We start from the raw sequence: 22,625 nt of genomic DNA, 5'->3' as shown, positions 1-22,625 counted from the left end.
TTCACGTTTTCTGCCTTTCACTGAGATTTCTCAAGATTCTCTGAATCTTTTCACAACAGTTTTTATCATTATGTCCTCACTTTTTATCAATTCACCTGTTTATTGTGGAATGTTTCAAAACTTTTAACACCCCTTTGTTTTAACTTTGCAGGCCTCAAAATGAATGCACTGCATTTCATAAAATGTCCTAAAATTTTACTCCCCAAAAAGAAAAAGATGGCTTTGCAGTTTTTCACAAAATGTACAGGAATGCTAACGTCCAGCTTAAGGCAGATGCTGCCGACATTCTTGACCTGCAGAAGTGTCGATACATCTCCTATCTCTTTGCAAATCCTTTCACCTTGCCATTGAATTTCTGGTTTCAGAGAAATACTTTTCAACTGAATTCGATAAAAACTTTATTCTACAACTTCCTTTTATGATGCAGTGTCAAGCAGGCAGGTTATAATGAGTTCCATAAGGAGGGGCAGGATGAAAGGACAGATGGTGAAGAGAAGAGTGGGGGTGGGGAAAGAAGAGAGAGAGAGAGAGAGAGAGAGAGAGATGCAATCAGTGTCTTTTTGATCAGACATGTTTGTGGTGACATGTGTGATTATAATCGGCTCTCAAGTGGCTGCCATGGTGACCATTCACTTACAGATATGGCCCAGAATAAGTCAATGAGAAAAATAGAGATTGGGACCAAAGATGAAGGATAGACACTAACAGATGTGAACACATGAGGAGAATACAAAGAGAAGTAGAAAATCACTATGGTTATTAACACACATCATTGTTCAATCATTACCAGCAGAATGTCAGAGCTCCAGACGTGCTTAGATTTAACTCACTGCTTTAGTGACATCTAGAGAACACTTTATGTTATGAACTAATGAAACTATTTAACTGAGTGTACGAAAGTATAATAGACAAGACAAGTTCAAATAAAACCTGTTATTGTGAGGATCTGCTTTACTGTTTATAGATTTTATAACTCTGTGTTTCAGACAATAAAGCAGATGGCAGATTTTCTGGTTGGAATACATTAGAGAAGCACTCAAAAACAAACAAGGCCTTTCACGCACTACAGTGAGTATTCAGCTTGCCTTTTTAGCAGAAGCGCAATACTGAGAAAAGCACTGGGTTCAACCCCCTCCCTCGGATCTTCCCACACTGGACCAAAGAGGGAAGGAAGAAAAGTGTATTAAAGATTAAAACATTTATTATGATTCAGAGTCTTAAAAGTTAGTGTTGAGTGAATGAGCAAATGGGTGTGACTGTGGCGAGTGGGTCAATGAATGAATCAGTATCAGTTAGTGAATGAGTGAACGATTAAGTGAGTCAGTCACTAAGGAGTCACCAATCGGATTTGTACTAGTTTGCATACTTGTGCAACATTCTATGCCATGTTGTTGTGTAAATAGTGACACACTAAAAATTCTAAAAAGAGCAAGTATACTTCAAATATTTAGGTTATATACTAAGGTGGTATGTAGCTGTTTTTTTAAGGTGGTATGTAGCTGTTTGTGCATGTATTAAGATCTGCCATGAAAGGATTTATTCTATATAAAGGAGAAGGTTGATCCAAACCAGCTAACGATTTTATGGACAACACTTCTGTGAACCTAAGAGAGTACAAGGCTGGCTGTGCAAAGGCTGTTTTCTCTATTCTGACTTTTCCCTGACAATATGGCGCCTTCGAATGAGTGACCGTAAAAATTGTTTTGTTAATAGTTAAAGTATCTGTTGCATTTCCGATGCGTGATTACGGTGTTTGGCCAGTCCCAATGCACTGGGTAAGCTGGTCAATCAGAGCAGACCGTGCTTGTCGGAAGGAGGATCTTTTTTAGAAAACAATGTATTTAAGAGAGGTGGAGCATAGAGGAAATAATAATAAATAATGTACTGTATTTGAAAAAGAATGTACTTTTTAACATTAAAGCATGTAAACATATTCAGTTACACCAATTACACAAAATAATAATGATCTTTAAATCAATTATGATATGCATCTTTAAGTTGTAATCTGTGCATAGTTCATAGCGCCTGTTTCTCACTATACAGTATAAGTGAAAGGAGTAAGTGAATGACTGAATCAGTAAGTGTCAGTAAAATAATCAATGAGCAAGTCAAGTGATTGCGTTTGAATGAGTGAGTGATTCTGTAAGTAAATGAGCTAGTTAGTCAAATAAGTGAGCATGTGGACTTTTTCTACTTATGCAATATTATATGCCATTTTGTTGTGTAATGGTAAGAGTTTACAGAGTTCAAGCTGAAAATGATTATGCAGTTATATAAAAAAAAAAAGTGAAAAATGTTGGGCACTTCATGCATTCAGCTGTCACAGTTTTCCTTAAGTAGAGGAAAGGAGGGGCTAGCAGAATCTGTGCATAGCTCATAGTTCATAGTGCATGTCATTTGGGACTAAACATAAGTGAGTGTGAGTGAGTAAGGGCTCAATACTTCACAACTGTACTTCACAGCTCTTCAGTAGTCTTGAGCCATGAGAATGGTTGTCATGGCAACACAGACAATGACAAATAAATCAGAAAAGATTGCTCATTAAATCTTGCTATCTGCTCATTGATCTGGCTCATCATTTTTTCCTCATTCTTTATTTCTAACCTTTCATCCACTCTATCACCTTAATTGAGGAAAAATAACCTCTCTCCCCTTTATCTCTTTGAACTGTAATTTGAATGGACATACTGCAGCAAAAGACATTGCTTTGCTCTTCAGTGTTTTTTTCCTACATCTTCACGCCATAACTTGCATCCAAACATTGTGATCCAATCAAGCTGGCTGGATCATAGCAGTCAGTGTTATGCTCAATGAGGTTGAGCATTTCAGTTCATTGTCTTCAAATGCATTCTGTTTTACTGACACTGGAGCTAGTTTCCTGACGGATATCTTAATCGTTTATGAACGCATTAGCTCTTGACTTTTTAATGCACATACGCAGACAACATTTAGATATGGATTGCAATTCAAGTAAAAATATGACTTTTCTCTATATTAGTTTTTCTACTTTGAGATCCAATGTCCATCCTCTGTCCATTCTCTCTCTTCTTTGTAATAAATAAATAAATAAAATAAACTTGACGCTGAAGTTGTGCTGGATCCCCCAAACTGGCCCATAGACAAGACAATAAAAACCATGGCAAATGTCCCATAATACTCAGTAAGACCCCAAAGCTTCAGTGAATATAATCCAAGGCATCCATGCTAGACTGAAAAACAAACAAACAAAATTCACAACACCATCCCATCCATACGCTCACACTCCAAATGAAACCAATGAAATGCTCCTCAAAAATTCCCCTGCTGGCAGTCTTGTGGAATTAAGATTGATGTTCTCAGTCAGAATATAAAATAAGAGCCAGCAGATAAGTGCAGTCCTAAAGCTTGTTAACACCAGCAGGACATTCTGCAGACCATTTCTGCCGGTCTCTCTTAGTCTCTCTGTGAAATGCATTAAATATGAGCTCCTGCATGAACAGCTCAATTAAAACGGCTTGAAAAAAGAGAGAGACATGTAAAAGTTTGTGCATGCATGTTTCTGAGAACTTATACAACAATTGTGAATGCAGCTCACATCTGGTGGCACAAACAAGAGCTTTAAGAGCTTAGAGAACAGAAATGTATTTGTTGTTAAAGGGTGTTTGTGTGAACACACTTTCAGGCATGAGAATGTATGGATGCACACAGAAGATGAGGCTATAAATGCGTTGAACTGTGAATAAGCCTGTTTGTATATGGGTTAATGTATTCCTAGAAGTGCATCAAGTGGGGCTGGATAGGTAAAATGACTTCTCTCTGAGGCAAAGTATATGAGACGCCAGCAAACATTTAGCCTGCTTAACACTTAATCCAATATATGCACGGATGTACTGTACATCACAATAGAAAAGAAACGATCTGTCGCTACTGTTTCTTTAGAACGGAATACTTCTGGCCGTCAAGTCTGTTTCCAATCATTAATTTTTTGAAATCGGAATAAATATTTATTTAATCAGATTTCAATTGAATGAAATAAAATTTTATACAACTAAAACTCATGACTGTCATACAACCAGCCAGTAACTACACTGATTTGAGTCTCAAAAGCCTTATAGCGCTGCAAAACACATTAACAATAATTGGTTCAATTTGAGATAAACATGAAAAAGCAATAACTTGTCATTCAGTAAGTGAATTAGATGACTGATTTATAAGGGATTTTTATTCACAAAAAACATCATGTTCTTGGAAATTAGGCTACGCTTGGTCGTGCTGTGTGTTGGTGCACTAAAATAACTGGCTCACAAAAAGCAGTAATTTGTGATTAGCAATACACTGAATAGTAGTGCACTAAACACTTTTAGAGGTTTTCGTGCTCGGTTGATTTTGGTGCTCATTTAAAACCGTTTGGGCTTAAAAAAACAGCGGCACTTTCTTGATCTTGCTATCTAGGAAACTTTTACATGAAGAGTGCTCTAGTTATCTATGATGTGCAGGCCTATGTGGCATACGTGAGTGTGTAATTAGTCTGTCCTCAAGTGGGCTTATATTTACAGTAAGTACGTGTTAAGTCAATCAGACACCTCGTTTAACAGAAATCGATTAACAGGAAAAGAAATGAAAGAGTCTCCCTCAACGGCCAATCCTACATGTGTTTGTACGATTGTGGGTCAAGAGCTCACTCTAAACCCCAGGACAGGGCCCTACAAAAGACTGGCGTTTATAGCACCAGCGGCCCGTCTGTTTTAGAGAGATTTGGCAGTCATTTGCGCAACACCCACTTTGCAGCACTCCACACAGCCTTAGGGAAGAGCAAGCAGAGAATGAGAGAGACTGCAGTATGCCGAAGAATGGTTTGTATTTCTCTGTAGGGAGTAGAGAGGTGAGATGTGAGGAGAGAATGATAGAATCGGGTTATCTCGGGCTTCTGTATTATTTGATGAGCTAGTTTTATCTATAATCCTTTCTTGAAGATTTATTCATGAATTTCGCTTGCTATAGTCAATCACCTCAGAGTTAATGGCTTTTAGCTACAAAATTCATTGTCGTCCAATAACTATTTGCATTTCAAATCGGCGAGGGGGAGTGAGAAGTGATATCGAGAGAGAAAGAAAGGGAGGACATGTTTCTGATCACATTTACACAATCTGCAATCACCCCGACACTAGATCAGACACATACGCAACAGATAAGCAGGGCTTTAAAGTGGGTGTTCGCAACGAGTCTATGCAAATAGCTAAAAAGCAATTACAAATCTACATTCTAAGTCTGAATTACACACTATACCACATGTGGATGTGCCTGCGGTGTGTTAACTGCATCTGTCAACAACACTTCTGTGCTCTCCACTTGCTTTAAAATGCGCTCGTTTCTGTTTGAATCACATCCGCTGCAAATAAACCCCCGAAAGAAAGACCGAAACGGAGCGAGAGATATCAGCCAACAAGCGCAGACTCCGAGCGAGTCAGACTGCTGACGATAGCAAGCTGCCGGCTATTCTGTTGTTTATCCTCGGTTTCGCTGTTTATGAAAGGTTAAGTGCACTTAGCACTTTATTTAGCGCGGGGCATTCGGATGGACGCAGGAGAGGTGCGAATCTGCGTGAACGGATGCAGTAAAAGGACGGAAAGGGAAGCGACGATAGGCCTTTTCTTCAGAACACAAAGAGATTCTGATACCGCGCGCTTTAATCTCAGAATTCAATCTTTTTGAGCCCAGACCACAAGAGATTTTATTGAAAATACAATAAAAAGCGCGCGAGAGCGAGCGTATATGACTTACGGTGCCCTTTAAAGTGCTTACATTGCCAGCCGGCTGTAGCCATTTAGATTTCAGCCATGTCAACAACAGCAGCCAGAAGTAATAAATCAATTCAACAGCTCTGGCCATCAACAGCAGAGCACAAACTCCACATGGTATACTGTGGGAGCCTCAGGCCTGTGTGTGCGCGCGATGCATTCATGTCAAAAAAATGTGTGTTTATTTTTGCAACCGAGGGAACGTCCTTCACAGTACAGTACTGACTGTCTCCTCGCTGCTCTTTCCACCCCTACCAGCGTTTACTTCTTTATTCATTTGCGTCTTTCATCCTGTCCAGAAGATCCATTTCTCTTTACTGCGTCCTCGCTCTCTTTTTCAGTCTAGCCCCATTTAATTTAGTTACAGGGTATAAAAAGAACGAGATTTCGAGATTTATGTCCACATCTTCTTTTTAAATTGTTGTTGCTGCAATTTGTTAAGGTTCCGTAACAAAATAAACTGTCCTCAGAACTGAGGTGGTCCGCTCGAGAATTAATTATCCACTGCTGCTTACTCGCAAGCTCACGAGACAAATGTATACAGCATTTACAAATGAAAGCATTCCGGAACCATGGACAGAAACCATATTAAGGCACAAAAAAAAAATCACAGAAAGAGTCACACTCGGAAGGATAAACCTCTAATCAGTCACAAAAACAAAAAGACACAAAACAATCTCGCAACAATGTCACGGAAACTAGAGTAAAACACTTGCAGGATTATTCTATTTTTAATAGAATGAGAACATTTTACTTTTTTTTTTATCCTTAAGGAACATTCATGCCTATGCAATGACTTGTTGTGGTTTAAAAGTACTCGAAGGTAATAGTCTACCATGCACTACCAAGTACATGGACACTGTTAGAACAAGAACTTGGCCCTGAACAAACGAAGAGAAAGGCTATTTATTCCTGAGAAACACAGGCTAACAAAAAAACTTGAGTAAAAAAAAAAAAAGAAATACTGTAGCAGTTTTTATGATTATTTTATAACTATCAGCTGTGAAAACCTTGTGTATGTGAGCGTAAAGGTTAATTTGCTTTTAATTAATCAAAACAATGCATGATACAAACTATTCTAAACAGCGCAAAAATTGAATTGAAAGTTATTTTAATGATAACTCTAATAATATTTTAACTTCTTTTTTTTTTTATTTAAAGAAGTTACGCCCAGTGTCAATCCCCTACTGACGTCTCTGTCTGGTGAATAACAAGGAGATATTATTTAGGCTAATACATGTCTTTTCTTTTGCCAGGTGACAGAAAAGGTGTCAGACTTCCATTCTCGGTTATGTCAAAAATGGCATATCTTTAGCTTGTAAGAAGCCCAGGACGCCAACCAGCTTGTCAAGACACTAGATCTCTCAAGCTACTCAGGTGAGGGCTAATAATTACATAGGGATGGAGAACCTAGAGAAAAGCGTGGACTGAAGATGACTGCAGCATCTCGTGCTATTCCTGTATGGTCAGACCAGCCTGACTCCATCAGCTGTTACTGACAGTAATGGATAAGAAAGCGGATGTAAATTAAAGCTCTTTCTAACAGACAAAAAGATAAAAAAACAAAACAAAACACTCATGCTGAACAAGCTCTTTCAGCACTGGAGTCTGATCAAGAAGGCAGGTATAATTTATTATTAAACTAGTATGACATTATAATAAATGGCCTATATTTCATGTCATGCAGGCCAGAAGAATAAAAAGAGCTGCTGGTTGGGTTTCAGTCCAAAACAGAGACTGTAATGGAGCTAGAGAGCTTTACCACCTAAAACTCTAAAGATCAATTCTACTGGCAAGGCAAGTGCATTAGTTGTGGGATTTTGGGCTTTTGTGGGTAAAAAAACTAGCAAAGACTGCCAGCAATAGAGATTTTGAAAGAATTGGGCTGCTACCTAAATCCAGTGTAATGAGTTCATTCTGGTCTTAGTGGATTATTCCCTCCAGTAACAGGAATTCCTGAAATCATCAAAGTAATGTGGGACCAGTAAACCTTTTCTGCACATGTGTATAAAACCGGCACAAGCTGATTTTCAGAATACAATAAATGTGCAATCACACTACACTTTTCGTTCCATTGACTTCCATCGATACGCATATGAATGATTCCAGGAAACAAGAAACGCAAGCTTTCAAAGTTCAACTCCACCCTTGCAAATTAGTATTACTTGAAGAGTGTGACTAAGAAGATGAGCACGAGCTCTTAGCTGATAGAAAACAACACAAACTTTAAATCTGCAGGAATGCAGTGCACTAAAGCTGCGTGCAGATTGCAAATGAACTGTTTTTTGGTATGCATTATATGTTGTTCGTTGCTGTGTCTATGAATATTCTGATGTTCAGAGCTAAAACTGTGGTCTAAAATATATTTCACATCAGAAGAAAAATATACTATAAAATTCTTCAAAATATATTTTTAAGAGTTTTACAGTCATGCAGTGCTAACCCCAAAATCTTAATTTACCATTTAAAGATTTAAATTATTAACAGAAAATTGGAATATCTCTGTACCTTACAGGGTTTGAGGATAAGAACAGAATAGCTTTCAGAATCTAAACACAGCTTTATACAACAGTGCAGAAATGAGAACAGAAGAACGTGAAAAATACGAAAAAGTATGAAATAAAGTACTCAATGGTAACAGTCTACCATGCACTACCAAGTGTATCCAATACATGGACACTGTTAGAACTAGACTTGACCCTGAACAAAGAAAGAGGAAGGCTATTTATACCCTGAGAAACACAGGCTAACAAAATAAAAAAGGAAAAAATCTTTACAAACAAACATCCAAAAGATAAATAAAATAACACAGAAAAGTAACCAAATATGTGATAATGTAGCAGTTTTTATGATTATTTTTATTATGAATACCTTAGACAGAATCTGTATGTGAGTGTAAAGTTTTAAATAGTTTTTAATAAATCAAAACAATACATAATGCACCGGTTACCTCATAGAATTTACCTTGTGAGACTTTTTGTAATATTATTCTGAATTAATACTAAATGTTACAAAATACTCCCTCGACAGGCAGTCAATATATCCAGTCAGTCTTGTTCTTGAGCTACAATAAGTGATAGACTGAATAATTAACACGCATACAGTAGTCATTCCACCCTATAGTGTCAATACCGCTCCGCTTATTGGTGAATTATAAGTATATTCACCTACATTTTTTATGCTACAAATTGCATTATATAACACTGCATTACATTAGCAATTGGCCATTAACTAACCCATACTGGCTCACTGTCAGTTGTCACTGTGCCTCGGCTCAATGTATTGCCTAATAAAATGCAGTTTTCTCATCCAAATGCAGCTCACAAATATTCATCAGGCATATTCCAATAAGTTGTCAAATAAGCCCACAGCACATGCAACAACACATGCTCACAACCTCCACAAACCTGCAAACGCTACTATTGTATTGTCTTTTGTCTCACCCCTGCTTCTAGCATCTCTCCAGCGGTGCACAGTTTCTCTTTTTTCCATCCAGCAGTGCTACTATTAAAAGTATTCAAAACGCTTTCACATCAGCAGTCATGTGACTACGCAATAAAGCCCTGAAACACCTTTGCAACCTATGTAGGAGGCAGGAAGGCTATTGAACGTGCTCGAACGCATACAGTAGTACACACAAAGCACTTCATCCAAAGTTGCCTTTAAACTGTAATCAGACAACAGCTGAGATAAAAGTCGGCTCTATAATTCGAAACAATCAGAGGCTAAGGCCGGCCTATAACCTTGCACAGATAATGAATGAAAACAGTGAAATCTTAATTGTGGAAAGCTTTCAGTGGGCGCACTCATTTAATTAGCTCGCGTTGCTAACTCTGTGTATAAATGAGATCTTCCCTACTTTGCTATGGAGAATACAAGTACAAAAAGTAATTAGAGGGTCATTTAAGGTGCACAGTTTTTCTGTCATCTTAATAATTCAAAGGACTTGTACAAGCCTAGAATATGTTGGAATGATATACCGCCACCTGTTGTAAATGTACTTATATTGCAAGGTGTTTCTACAAGGAAACAATAGGGAATGCGGACATGCAACAGCTTGCCAGGTTTCATCAAGCCAAAAAATAGAACAGTAAACCCATCCTGTCTGCTGCACCTGCCCAATATTGATTTATCCTGTCTTTCCATCTTTATCAGTCATCTCTTGCTCTCTCCCGCGCTCTCTCTCTCTCTCTCTCTTGCCTGGACGGTCTCTCTTTCCCTCTCTTCACCTTTTCTCTGCTGCTGCCAGCATCACTAATATCATTTCAAAAGATGATACATACAAATTTGACTCCTACAGGGGCAAGTGACTTATCAAAACTGACAGCATGTGGTTTATCAACAGATGGGAATTGGTAACGGTGCTCACGCACACACCTTGTAATCACTGGGTGGCGAGTCCATCTCTCCAAATCCGTAATCCTTCTGTCACTAACTCTAAGGTCAGAGGAGATATCTAAAAGTGTGTGTGTGTGTGTGTGTGTGTGTGTTCAAGCCTGCACTCAGTTTTGACAGAGCAGGCAGATCAACACAGATTAATCTCTACAAATAGAAACACTTTCCCAGCATGCACCAGGAGGGTTTCCCTCTACTCTTTATTCTTTTTCCCCCTTCCTCAAAAGTGAAATGTCAGGCTTCTGATTTTCCACTGGAACATTCTGACTTCAAAAAACTCAACTCGATTGTCCCACTGCATTAGCCCAAATATCACAATATCTCTGTATCACGCTTAGCCCTGTCATTCTTATCATTTTCATCCAGGTCATCAAATTCCTAGTGGCAATACAGTACACTGCTACTTAGTATGCATAGTATTCTTAGTGTTCCATATATGTGATAAGATTGTAGCATACTAATGCTCACTATTAACTAGTTGCTTATTATAACTGAAAAATTGCCAAAGGATTAATTGCATCTGAAATTTTTTTTTTACATAATATGTACACTGTGTACATTTATTGTGCATATATTAATATACACCCATGCATGTATATATATATATATATATATATATATATATATATATATATATATATATATATATATATATATATATATATATATATCACACAACAATTTTAGACAGGTGGAGCTGGTGGAAGTGGAGGGTTTCAATAAATCTTACTGACTGAAGAACCATCAGAAGAAGTATGATGCTAGCAGACTGCAAGTTTGTTACTAATCATCTATAAATATAAAAGAGATAAGACGGCATGAAAGAAACAGAGAAAGCATAAGAGAGAAATTATGCAACACATATATCCATAATGATAGACATCACTGGGAGTTTCCTACTAATATCTCACTGATCGGTTCCATCTCCATTTATCTGCCTCTGCTAAATGCATCAATAAATAAATCAACATAATCCCCTGTGACTAGATCTTTTGACAGAGCAGCACAGATATCTAACATATGTTAATCATTCAGTACACACATACAGCAAAGGAGCGATGAGAAATCTAGGCCTGGGTGCACATGCCTTGAGGGCGCGTGAGTGTGTGACCGGGCATAATGAAGTGTGAGAAGGTATTATAACCTTGAGTTGATTGACTCACACTGTTAAGAGGAAACCTCAGGAAGGGCATGCTAAGTATGTAACTAAGCAAAATCTATGCGTGAGCTCTGGTTGCAAGTTTAATGCATGTCAATCAATTGTGTTTGTGTCAGTACTGTACCTGTTTGGCCAGGTTGACTGAGTCTGAGGTCAATCTGTCTCTGAGGTGAGGGTCGAGCTGGGCAGCAGGAGCGATCTCTACCACTTTCTGATGTCTTCTCTGGATAGAGCAATCCCTCTCATACAGATGAATCACGTTTCCATATTTATCACCTGTGAGCGAAAGCGAGAAGAATAAATATTGAGAGAAAGGACAGAGAGAAATGCGGGGAGAGATGCTTAAGTTCGCCTGCTTTAGACGGGTTACTTCCACATCATATACTTCCCTATCATATGCGTCTCAATATGCTGAATAAAATGATTAGGATAGACGCAAAAATAACATCACATTTATTTGATCACAAATAAGTTGAGCATTAGCAGGCTTTTTTATTAATTTTCTACTTTGATTTAAGCAACTTTCCAGGCATTTCTTATTTCCTATAACCAATATATTTTCTCATGAATATTGTTTTAATTGGGGTTCATCTCATATTGCTTCACTGTGTCATCAATTTCACTTTTGTTCTGTTAGTTTTACATAATATATTAGTTAAATATACACAATATTTTAAGGTCCAGATTCCCGCTACTCACAAACCACTAGGTACAACTTTTGTCTCCTTAAACCCATAATTTAAACCCATAATTAAACACACAATTAACTGTAATTTAGGTAGTTGTTAAGTTCAGGTATCGGGTATGATTATGGATATAGAATACGGTCATGCATATGTGTGCTCTATACGTACTAATAAATAACAATATGTTAATAACAGGCATGCTAATAAGCAAGTAGTTAGTACTACTGTGCTTATTCTATTAATAATAATAATAGAGAACCGGTCCCTGTACCAAATTATTTAACAATCTATCAAATAAAATATGCAATAGTTTTTGTATTATCGCTAAAACTTTTTATCCTGTTATAGAAAATAATAGAAACTTGGAAATATGCTCGTTTCATTGATACTTTCCTATGAATTAAAGCTAATTCTTTTGTATCTCAGATATGTATCTACATGACTTTGATATTAGATTCACAGTTTATCTGAGAGTGAGAGAAAGGAGAGAGAGAGAGCATGTGGTTGGTGTTCCCTGACACACACAGAGCCATTCTCTCTGTTAACAAGCCCAATTCAATTCCAGCTGTATGTTATCGACTATGAGCTCTGTTCCAGACGAGCAAAGCACGTCTAATGAGCCAAAATACTCAGCTATAATGGCTCAAATACACCAGAGAGAAGCTAATAGATCATAGTAAGCATAGTAAACAAATATGTGCACACATTCTAGGGACTAGCAGACAAATTCTTATGATTCTGTTTCTTTTGTCAACACAAACACAAAATACGTGGATTAATATACTCACCGAGAATTTGTACTTCAATGTGTCGTGGTTTCTCTATGAACTTCTCAACAAATAGAGCACCGTTACCAAATGCCGACAGAGCCTCTGAATATGCTCGCTGATAATTCTCCTCTAACTCCTAAAAATAAGTCACAAAATTCAATATTACATTAATACAAAGACCAAATACACTAGCTTTCTCTTTTAATATGTGTGCTGTCAAATGATTAATCATGATTATCGCTTTCAAAATAAAAGTTTTTTTCTTATTATGTATATATAAATGCACAGACATACAGTATATATTTTGAAAATATTCAGTATATATATGTACATAATTTATATCATATATAATTATATATAATATAAACATAGTATATTTCATAAATATATGCATGCATGTGTGCGTATTTATATATACACATAATAGATATACACAGCAAACACAGACACACACACATATATATAAATTCATGTTTGCTGCTTATTAATAGTTAAAAAGGTAGTTTTTAAGTTTAGATATTGTGTAGGATTAAGGAAGAAGGCATTATTACTAATTACTAATAATAAATGGCTAATATTCTAGTTATATGCATGCTACTTTAATAAGCAACTAGTTAAGAGATCCCAAAATACCAAAACTTAATTTAATTACAATGAATGAATTGACAGCGCTAATATTAAATATATTTAAACATTTAATTTATTCCTATGATAGAAAAGATTCATTTTCGGTAGCCTTTACACAAAATCATTCAAACATGATGATTTGGAAACATTTCTTATTATTCTCAAATTTGAAAACTGTTTAGCTGCTTATTTTTAATACAATATAATATAATAATTAAAACCTTGAAATAATTGAAATAATCTAAAGGGTACTTTTCGAAAAAGGCCCAACAATCTGAAAGCTAACATAAAACAGTAGAAAATAAATGTCATGTCAATGATTTCAATTTTTTTTTTACGGAACAAAGTTTGAGCTTGGTATAGTTTCATTTCTCTTCTGTGAAGTGACATTAAACAACGTCTCTTCAGAAAACATGGTACGCAATATTTAACACACTTTACAAGCTTGTCCACTTATCTCGCAGGGCCTTGTAGAAAAGGCAATAAACACTAAACACTTTTCACTAGTGACAGTAAATAAAGGCAATAAATAAAGCAAATGGACTATGCAGAACAAGCAATGTCAATGTGATATAGTATTGCACTGGAGCAGTAATTATCACATGTGCATGTCCACATGTCAAGTGGAGGACAATGAGCATCTATCGTACCCTGTAACAAAATTTAATGCAGTCGTAAAATAGGCAGTATCCACTGACATAAAATAAACAATATATGTTGTAAACACTTGCAGAAAATGAGGCCCATTAACAGTCGTGATCGACATGGTTCAGTGGACTAGCCTTCCAAACACACGGTTGTGTTTAAGGGCACTACAGGGGAGAAGGGAGGGGGGTTTTATACAGGGGAAGGGTGACTGAGCGAAAAGGTGCCCTTGAGTATAAAAGTGATTTATGCAATTTTTCTGATTTTAAAATCCTTCTATTTGAGTTTAAATTTTAGAGACAGCTATAGAGGCAGTAATAAGTGTAAATGCTGTGGCGTTGAGGCACTCTGAATATTTTATATTTAGATAGCGGGCCTGCTATCATCACAGTGACACATGATGTTTTTTGATTCTCTTGTCATTTATTTTTTAGGCCTTCGTGGGCCAGAAGATGCACAGACCTCATAATCTCGGACCACCCTCATCCCACGGCCTCCTCCTCCATATGCGGCTTTAAAGATGATGGGAAAGTCGTATGTTTTGGCAAATTCCTGAGCTTCTTGAAGAGATGAGATGGGGCGCGTTTGTTCCAGGAACAACTGGAACACCTTCACACACGCACGCACTTACACACACACACACACACACACATTTATATATACACACATATATATATATATATATATATATATATATATATATATATATATATATATATATATATATATATATATGATACACATTTTTAGACTTTATCCATCTCACATAGCACTTTTTGGTTTTTGTTTTTTTGATCGGTTGTTTTATGTCTTTCATACAAACCGATTTCAATCATTCTTAACAGCTGATAGAGAACAAACATGTATATAGTAATCTTCAATGACACATAAGGATTTATGTTTTACGGGAGCACAACAGTCGTGTCCCGACACACCTGGTTCACTCAAATTCAATAAAACGGTCTAAACCAAATGTGACAAATAAACAGAATTTAATTCAGATCTATTTATTCTTTGCAAACTACTTGGGCCACATCCGTAGGTGGTACATATCCATAAAGTAAAACGTTTAGTACATTTTATAAAATTTGACATCTTAATCTCCTCTAATTTAATAAATTTATGTCACTTAAAGCATTAATAAATAAAATAAATAAATTAATTAATTAATTAATTGACTGTATTATATAGAATAATCCATTACATTCTTTAGAGGTTTTATTGATTTTTTTTTTCAAGAACACGGACATGTAAAATAATGACATGTTTATTGGGGTATTCGGGTTAAATACTTGGGGACTGCTAGGCCCGCTAGAAAAACCAAACAAGGTTACATCATGCTGACTGACAGCCTTGACAGGTATGCATGTAAACACAGCTGGCTGTGTCTGAAGTAAATGCGAAGTGAAAGTAACAGATGGGCCAAACAGGAAGTTTGTCAAATAATCGGATCTGTGATTTATACCTTGAAGCATAAACGCAGTAACAGAGTGTCATAAAAGGCTCTTACCCTGAACAAATTTTCTCATTATATGGTCTGGTTTGATTTAATTTGATTTGCTGAGAGGCAAATTTAGTGATTTTTTTTTTACTGTTGAATCTGCTTGATTGTGCATTCCAGAAATACTGTCAGTCGGTCAGACACATCCAGCTGCAGAGCCTTATGCGACAGCAGTTTCCAACTATCACTCTCAGCATGGACGTTCGGGCTAAGCCAAGGAATGCCTAACCTCATTGAACCACTGACCTTAACCAAAAGTCCAGCATCCATCAACAGCTGCGCCGTAACTATCTATTGAGGACTACTGGTCAAAAACTGCTATTACAATGTTGCAAGTACCCTGGTGCTAGGGTTGCCCCAGTGCCGTTCGTCCCCATGCACAAAGGAATCCCATGAGCAAAGAGTTTATTTGGTACCTGCTTTTATGGCCAGGGCACGGGCTTCCACTTTATCCCCCATCTTGTGCACAACCTCTGGGGAAGGGCCAATGAATCTTACCCCGGCATCAGCACAGGCTTGGGCGAAGTCTGCACGCTCGGATAAAAAGCCATAACCAGGGTGGATCGCATCCACGTTATTTTCCTGAGAGGGAGAAAAAGCACAGACAGAGAAAGACAGAAGGGGCGAGAGATAGAAAGACAGAGAGAGAGAAATGAGAACAGAAAGAAAAAAACATTAGTCAGGATGTGTATGTAGCACAGCAGTCAGGCCTAATTATTCTGATGCTGGAAAATACTAATTTCATTAAAATCCCAATCAGACAGAATTTGAAAGGCCCCTCTCTCTCTGTTGGCTGACTGCGTGCAACATGGTAATTGCATTGGAGAAAGACTAATTATTCTGAGGCCGTCTGCTGAGGTTAGAGACGATGATGTTGGCTGCTTGTTCGGTTTTAATACGGTGTGTTGTTGTGTGTGTATTATGCTTTGTGTTTATGCATTATTAGTGTATTGTTGTGGTGGCTAAGCTGCTGGTTTGAGAGATGAGCTGCCTGTGGCATAATGAGAGAGTTCGCCAAAGGATCTGAATCTGGCTGGCATCTCTGACACCGTTCCAAAAAGCAGGAATGGATCTATTTGAGCACCATATAGCGAAGTGCTGATGTGAATACTAAGCACCGGAAGAGATGCGTTTATTGCTCGATGCAGACAGGCCGTCGTTCAGAGAGTGACGGATAAGGTGAAGCACAGTCTGACGGATATTTATATAACTGCCTAACCTTAGCCACTTTGATTATGTCGGGGATATGGAGATAGGCTGCGACGGGGGACAGGCCTCTGCCAATGAGGTAAGCCTCATCTGCCTTCTGTCTGTGCATCTGCCCCGTGTCCTGCTCTGAATATACAGCCACTGTGCGGATCCCGAGCTCTGTGCATGCCCGAAACACCCGGATGGCAATTTCACCTGATGGGAGAAAGAGTTACAATTCTTCACATTCGTGAAACGGGTATGCTGTGGTTAGTGGACAGTAGTGGCAATCCGCCTCGAAAATGAGCCCTCAAGGATAAAACATTAATTATTATAGGGGAAAAAAAGTTTTAAAAAAGGAGATCATCATCCTTGGGGGCACGTGGCATTAAAAAGTTTGAAAACACCCGATTGTCATGAGGCCATGTGTTAGCATGCAGATTTAAATGACAAGTCAGTGAACGAATGCACAAGGATGGGATGAGTAAATAATGACGAGAGGCTGGGTAAATAATGACAAGTAAATCATTTTAGATCTAGCTGAAAATTAATTTAAAGTGCAGCTCTCCTGGGCCTGTGTGTATTTAGATTTTCAGAGCACTAATCCAGGGATCAGGCTTTCACTTTCCGCGGTCTTTTCACTGTTTGCAAAATGTTTAATCTGCAGATTACAAGCCTTACCTCTGTTTGCCACCATAACCTTTTTGATTGGTCGATACTCCAGGCTTTGGGGAGACAAGTGGGCAGAACGACAAAACAAAGCCACTCTCCTGACTAGAAGAACGCCCATCTTCCCCCTGGACCCTCCCAAATGCAGGAGCATCCTAGAGATACACAGAAGACACAAAAAGACAATAAACAAATGGCCTTGGTTGTGGTTACCCTTCATAAACTCGTTTTAAGTCGACACTGTGAATGATCTGTACACCTTTAAGAATGGACTGAGGTTTCTGATCTCTTAATGTTTTCACCACAATAACAGGAAATTAAACTTTAATTAGCAGCTATGTATTTGAAAACTTTTACACTTCCACGAGCTTCCACGTTGTTTTGGAGCTGCTGTAGTGAGGGACTGCCATCTTGTGGTCGTCAATTAAACTGTTTCGTCGTCTTTTACTTTTTAACGTTGGCGTTTAATTAAGACGTATGCCCGTGAGAGCGCCTGCACGTTAGAACGTGCGCGTGCGTGCGTGAGCGTGCGCGTTTGGCTGGGTATCTTTGTTAATCTCATTTTACAGCCACCCCCGGTTATAAATTCTTAGCAATTGACAGTAAAGTTGCTCCCTGATGAATTACAGAGGGCCATCGGAAGTTTTCATTTATCTTAATGAGAAATTTATACCAACCCTGTTTAAACCAGCATAAGTCATCTTAAATCAGCATCCCGACTTCAAAACATACCTAAACAGTATGTGCTGTTTTTTTGTTTTTTTTCAACAGAGAATGTATGTATTTTTATGCTTCCCTGATTGGTCTTAACAGTTCAATTGTGTTTGTTCAAATGTAGCCTATTTAGAGCGTGTGTTTCAGTGGGAGGCAAACTACAAATTACGCCAAGATATGATAACTCTCATTTCACTGTTTTACTTTATTTCTGTCTATGTCTCACCTACACCGTCTCTGATGCCAGACGTAATAATGAAACCTTTTCCCACCTGTGCATTCAGTACAAACACACTAACCTTTTGAACAGCATTGCATATCTACAAGTCTGACTTTTCACCAATTGCATATTTATGCTGACATTTTATCGTGTTCTGTGTATATCTTTTGAAATTAAAATGCATAAAAATGTACATTTTCATGTGATTTTAAGCATGTTGCAGTGTAGTCGCTGCTTACTGTCCCAAGTCAAAAAAGTCCTCTATCATATACCCTATCTCCCTAATTTCTGTTAAACTCTATGGGATTTGAACACTTTGTTCTCTGCAGAAAACCTTAAAACATATAACTTACAGCAGGTGTATAATCGGAGATTTATTCAAGTCACTCTAATTATGAGTGAAAGAATTATTAGAAGACTCAGAAAACATCAGTAGATCAGCAGATACATAAAAAATTGTAAGCAACTCCTGGGGTTAAAGGTCACAGGTCAAAGGCAGCAGTGGCTGAATAAAAGAGTCAGTGGGTTTGTAGCTCATAAACAGAAAAAAACTTTGAACTAGAAAGTTAGTGGGTGATTAGGTGTCCCTTCATCAAGATTCTAGTGTCAACATGAACTTCGATCATGTGGGAAATCTAATGAATAACCTCTTTTTTTAACATCAGTAAAGTGCAATAAAATACATAAATTAGCTGCTTTGTGTTAAGCTACCCTACTTTGGAAAGGAAAAAAATATTTTTTCATAATAAATCATAATTTAGATGACTGTGGCACACCTATGAACCTGCCAAGAGCTACATGAGGGGAAATTACAGAGAAAATATAATGATCAGCCTATTGGTGCCTTCCAAAATTGCTCAGTTAGCGTTAAATTACTCTGAACACTTCCCTAAAAGGCCAAGCTGGGTAAAATCAACATGCTCAGCCACCTCCGTACACAATCTAAATAGAGTCATACATCAGCAGAGCTTTTTGGGGGCCTTTTGTTGCTCTCTGCTGCTCTCTTTTCAGTCTATTCCCTCACCTCTCCTTCCACCTGACTAACACTTCCTGCTGTGTTTGTCCATTAGAGCTCTGGTAGATAAATGTTTTGTGTCTTTACATTCTGAGCAGTGCAAATGTTCTGCCATTAGACCCTGCTCATGCAATACAAACACAAATATACAACTTTATGAATTTACAATCTGAGCTAAAGTCAACCCCAGAAATCAATATGGACATGCTTAAATGCTGAAGGGTAGTAAAGAGTAAATGCTGAGTAAGTATGCATGCATATTTATATATATATATATATAATTAAATAATTAAATTTAAATATAAAAATGTATGTGTGTATATATTACGTAAACCAAAAACTTTTATTTTGGATCTGATTTTGACAGCAGTATATATATATATATATATATATATATATATATATATATATATATATATATATATATATATATATATATATATATATATATAGCTGTATATAGCTGTATATAGCTTTATAGAAAAGATTATATATGGTATATAATATAGTATATTTCGTCCATCTAATTACAATCAAACAAGTTTTTTTGGTTTTGTTTCGCAAATTGCTTTATCAAACACACCATGTGGAAAACATGTTTCTTTTGAACCCCTGGGTGAACTAATTCAGACACCGTGGCTCTCGGTGGATGTGTAGTACGTGAGCTCTGTTATCTCCCTGTCAGGAACAAATCATTCCATCCTTCTTTGATGAGCTTTACGTGCACAGAGTGTTCAAAGTTGGGGTCTTCTTCTTTATTTGTTTCTCTTTGCTGTTTTGTAATCATTTGAATGTTAAACAGCACCAGACTGAACTCTGTACAGGCTTTTGTCCTCTCTGGAGTTGAATGATGAATAAGTTAATGATAACAAAATACAACTGATTTGCCAACTTGCTTGAATACCTTTCTAAGTCAATAAGATACGCCGTCAGATACACTATCATTTAAGTGGCTTGTTGCTTTGATCGTTCAAGTAGTGCAGCTTTCATTCTATTGTTCTTGTGCAAGTATTTGTCTCCTTTGGTAAATAACAATGCTGATGATATGTCCTTAATTCTGCAAGAACAACTGAGCTAGCTCATGTTGCACAGCTCCACAACAAGCTACTGACCAAAGGTCATGCAGTCCATGTTTAAAATATAGAGTTTATTTATTCCACCGTCCTGTATTCTTTCTTGAAACAATCGAGCACATGCATACTTACACTCTCACCCACACACGGACAAAAATTGTGTTGCGACTGATATTAAAATAATGTCCGTAAGCTGACAGACTAGTAATTATGTATTTTGTGGCCAATGAACAAAAATACAATTATACTAAATATAACAAATAAAAATTCTAAAATAAAATATAATACTAAGAACTAAAATGAATCAATATGCTACAGAGGAAATTAGGCATACAACGTTACTGTATGTTGTATAAAAATATAATACTGAGAGTCTTATTGAAATGAAAGATTAAATATAAGTGCATTATATTATACATTATACAATATCAACTGATATAGTCAAATACATACACTATAATGTGCAGTAAAAATGGATTTCATGTTACAGTCTTATTGAATTTTTAGTGTTTTTAAAGATTAAATATAAGTCAGCAGCATTATATTATACATTATACATTGTATCAGTCTGATATAGTAAAATACATACACACTGCATTAAATTATGCATTGTTTGATATAGTTACATACAGCCAAAATATCTAAATATTCTTAAATCAAGAAATTAAGCAAGTTATTAACAAATAATATTGTTTTCTGTTTTTAAATAAGAGTATTTAACTTACTCCATTGGCAGATTATTTAGCTTTTTCTAAGCAAAATGTCACCTTATTTTGACTATTTTCTAAAAACAAGACGATAACTTTTGCTTGTCCAGAAAATCTTTGATTTAAGAATTTTCAGTTACTTTAGCCGGAAACAACACAAACAAATCTTGGCTTGAAAAGCATTTTTTGCAGCGTATTGTGCAACTTTGAGAGGTTCTACGTGACCAAATCCTTAATATTCACTGAAAACAAGCCCGTATTAATCTGACACAGAATACAAACGGCCCACGGCTATACTGGCATAGTAATGGTTGCATCACCACGTGCACTAAAATCACACACACTTCCAAACAAAGTTCATTGCATAAGAACTTTTCCCGCAAAATGAAAAGCATTTAATACACTCCCCCTGTTTTATGAACATATACACAACGGACCACATGCAGCTGCACTCACTTGTCCAGTCGGGTCCAGATTCAGTCCAAAATCAGAGCAGGTGTCAGATGTAAACAAATGAACGGGCCAGAAAGTTCGGCCGCAGTCCCGTGACACAATGAGCCAGTCCAGAGAACGCCGCCCAGGCGTACACACTATCACCGCTCTCCTGTCACACTGACTGTGAGACTGGGAGGCCTGGATCCTGTTAATCTCTTTCTATCTCTCTCGCTCACTCTCACTTCTGACCTCTCTCTCTCTCTCTTTCTTTCTCGCTAGATGCAGGTTTTCATCCTCTGATGATTACGTAACACTCACACACCCCCCGTGCGTACGGGCCGACCGCAGACACTCTGTTTCCACCGGCAAAGGGCGGCAGAATTTAAAGACTGAGATGGGGAGGGAGGGATGAGAAGGAGGGGGAAGAGATCTGATGAGAAGAGAGGGAAGGAAATCAAACCAAACACAAGAAAAAAGTTATTCATGTGTCTTAGGGAAACACAAAATCTGTTTTTGCAGGCACAAAGCATGGATCCAAGACCTCTATTTTGCAAGGTAACATACTGTAAATGACATATCCATATTGTAATACAGTCAAAGGTTTGGGATCAATCTTTTTTTTAAGTAGTTGCTTTCTGTGTGAACATAATGTAAAACATATCCGTGTGATAATAGATGAATTTTAAGTATCATTACCCTGACCTTCAGTGTCACGTGATCCTTTAGAAATCATTATTAGAATCCAGATTGAATAAATGAATAAAATGTATTCATTATAAAATATCAGTTAGATTTTCAAATTGGTTTATTTTCCTTTCTTTCATTTTTTAAAGAAATTAATAATTTTATTCAGATATGCTAAAATGTTCTAGTAAATACTAATTTCTTTTTTTTAATAATTGTTGTTACTTTTGAGTTTTTGTTTGTCAGAAAAGTTCTCTGTTGTAAGTCTTATTTTATGTTGTTTGTTTTTTGCAATGTCTAAAGCATCCAAGACATCACGTAAGGGCAACGGCAAGTCACATTATAAATGGTGCTCCCTGC

At 37.1% G+C, this 22,625-nt stretch overlaps 1 pseudogene; it reads right to left on the bottom strand.

Annotated features, from left to right (window-relative positions):
• LOC122347969 overlaps positions 1-21,925 on the bottom strand; it is a 153,688-nt pseudogene extending 131,763 nt beyond the window's left edge.
• Between the last annotated feature and the right edge of the window lie 700 nt (positions 21,926-22,625).

The sequence above is a fragment of the Puntigrus tetrazona genome, chromosome 7, assembly GCF_018831695.1.
Source record: "Puntigrus tetrazona isolate hp1 chromosome 7, ASM1883169v1, whole genome shotgun sequence".
NCBI classification, from domain to species: Eukaryota; Metazoa; Chordata; class Actinopteri; order Cypriniformes; family Cyprinidae; genus Puntigrus; species Puntigrus tetrazona.
This window is presented reverse-complemented; position numbering and strand designations above follow the sequence as displayed.